At 37.1% G+C, this 2,927-nt stretch overlaps 1 non-coding gene across 1 annotated transcript; it reads left to right on the top strand.

Moving 5' to 3' along the window:
- The first annotated feature begins 808 nt into the window (after positions 1 to 808).
- On the top strand, positions 809 to 912 carry LOC148571356 (small nucleolar RNA R71). The gene has a single exon (XR_015907825.1). It is a non-coding gene; the product is annotated as a small nucleolar RNA R71 (small nucleolar RNA).
- Positions 913 to 2,927: the final 2,015 nt, after the last annotated feature.

Below are 2,927 nucleotides of genomic sequence, written 5' to 3' on the forward strand. Positions count from 1 at the left end.
TTCCTTGGGATTCACGTCCTCCTCTCCCTCTTTGGGTTCGGCCATTTTGGTTATATCAATGGCCTTGCACTCTCCTTTTGGATTTTCTTCTGTATTGCTTGGGAGAGTGCTAGGAGGGATTTCAGTGATCCTTTTACTCAGCTGGCCCACTTGTGCTTCCGAATTTCTAATAGAGGACCTTGTTTCATTCATGAAACTCACAGTGGCCTTTGATAGATCAGAGACTAAATTTGCTAAATTAGAAGTATTTTGTTCAGAGTTCTCTGTCTGTTGCTGAGTGGATGATGGAAAAGGTTTACTATTGTTAAACCTATTTCTTCTACCATTATTAAAGCCTTGTTGAGGCTTTTGATCCTTCCATGAGATATTTGGATGATTTCCCTATGATGAGTTATAGGTGTTTCCATAAGGTTCACCTAAGTAATTTACCTCTACTATTGCAGGGTTCTCTGGATCATAAGCTTCTTCTTCAGAAGATGCCTCTTGAGCACTGTTGGATGCAGCTTGCATTCCATTCAGACTTTGAGAAATCATATTGACTTGCTGAGTCAATATTTTATTCTGAGCCAATATGGCATTCAGAGTATCAATTTCAATAACTCCCTTCTTCATAGACGTCCCATTACTCACAGGATTCCTCTCAGAAGTGTACATGAATTGGTTATTAGCAACCATGTCAATGAGTTCTTGAGCTTCTGCAGGCGTTTTCTTTAGGTGAATGGATCCACCTGCAGAAGTATCCAATGATATTTTAGCCAATTCAGACAGACCATCATAAAGTATATCCAGGATGGTCCATTCTGAAAGTATGTCAGAAGGACACTTTTTGGTCAGTTCTTTGTATCTCTCCCAAGCTTCATAGAGGGATTCACCTTCTTTCTGTCTGAAGGTCTGAACATCCACTCTAAGCTTACTCAGCTTTTGAGGAGGAAATAACTTGGCTAAGAAAGGCTTAACCAGCTTATCCCAAGAGTTCAGGCTATCCTTAGGTTGAGAGTCCAACCATATTATAGCTCTGTCTCTCACAGCAAAAGGGAAAAGCATGAGCCTGTAGACTTCAGGATCTACTCCATTAGTCTTAACAGTATCACATATCTGCAAGAATTCAGTTAAGAACTGAAAAGGATCTTCAGATGGAAGTTGATAAACCCCGATTTTGTGATTTATCTTGTGCTTATTTTGGGGGATTTTATCACCTTTTCTCACATTTATTCAATAAAATAGCATGGTTTTGTAATTCTCCCTTGAATTGTGCTTAAATGTGAAAACATGCTTTTCAGGCCCTAAAATTGATGATTTTAATCCACTTTAATTCCATTCGATGTCTTAATGTGTTTGTTGAGTAATTTCAGGTTTATAAGGCAAGTATTGGATGGAAGAAGTGAGGAGAAAAGCATTCAAAGTGGGAGAACTCATGAAGAAATGAAGGAACCGTAAAGCTGTCAAGCCTTACCTCTTCGCACTCAAACGACCATAACTTGAGCCATAGAGGTCCAAATGAGGCGGTTTTAGTTGCGTTGGAAAGCTAACATCCGGGGCTTTGAAATGATATAAAATTTGCCATATGTTGCTTCGAGTATAGGGGCGCGCACGCGCCGATGCTGCTCGGCCCACTAAAGATGAAATCGCCCCCAGCGATTTCTGAAGCACTTTGAGCCCAACCCAACTCATTTCTGATGCTATTCAAGCCAAGGATTGAAGGGGAGTCAACACACTTATTCATAGTCTAGTTTCGTTATGCTTTAGTTTAGTTTCTAGAGAGAGAAGCTCTCATTTCTCTCTAGAATTAGGATTAGGATTAGGTTTAGTTCTTAGATCTAAGTTTTAATTCATGTTTCCTTCTACTCCTTCTTCTTAAGTCCTTGTTGTAACATTTATCATACTTCCATTGTTGTTATTACTTTCTTCTACTTTGTTTGTAGATCTACTTTTGTTCATCCTATTTTCTTTTAGTGTAATTTGAAGTAATTCATTTAGATCTTATTTCCTTTGATTGTTATTTTTGATTTCTTACATTCAATTATTGTTAGATTTTACTCTTGTCATCAATTTACTATGCTTTACTTTTATGCCTACCAAGTGTTTGATAAAATGCTTGGTAGGATGTTAGAGTAGATTTTGAGCATTCTTGGCTTGGAAAGAGTAATTAGGCAATCTTGAGTCATGAAAACCTAACTCATGTTGGTGATCTAGAGTTGTTAGCTAGTATTGTTTCCATTGACGCTAATCTTTTGCTAATTTAATTAGTGAGTTGATTAGGACTTATGGAAGATTATTTCCATTGACGCTAATCTTTTGCTAGTTTAATTAGTAAGTTGGTTAGGACTTTTGGATTGAGATTAGCTAGTCTCGTTAGACTTTCTCCCTTTTTGTTGGAGTTGACGTAATGAGATAAATTCTTGTTTATTATTATGACATGATTGGTTAATCTTGTTTGACATTCTCCTAATTTGTTGGAGTTGACTAAATAAGACGAGTTAATCATGCATGACTAGGATAGAAAGCCTATGATCTCAACCCTTGCCATGAATGTCTCTCTTTATTAATTGCTTTCTTTAGTTAATTGCTTGATTTACTCTTCTTGTCATTTATATTTTCTTGTCAAATATCAAATCAACCCCCCTTGCATTTTCATAGCCAATAATTAAGCACTTCATTGCAACTCCTTGTGAGACGACCCGGAGTCTTAATACTCCGGTTAATTTTCATTGGGGTTTGTTACATGTGACAACCAATATTTTTGCATGTGAGGACTCTTTGTTGGTGTAGAACTATACTTGCAACGAGGATTCATTCATTTGAGGAAAATTCTATATCAACAAAAGTTCAAACATCAGAAGTCCATGAAACTTGCAGTTCTGCTGCATCAGAAAAACTAATTGAGGTTTAAGCTCAAAATTGTTTGCTCCAATGGCAAGAATGGAGAT

This window comes from Arachis ipaensis, chromosome B3 (assembly GCF_059453495.1).
Source record: "Arachis ipaensis isolate K30076 ecotype BB chromosome B3, ASM5945349v1, whole genome shotgun sequence".
In the NCBI taxonomy this organism is placed as follows: domain Eukaryota; kingdom Viridiplantae; phylum Streptophyta; class Magnoliopsida; order Fabales; family Fabaceae; genus Arachis; species Arachis ipaensis.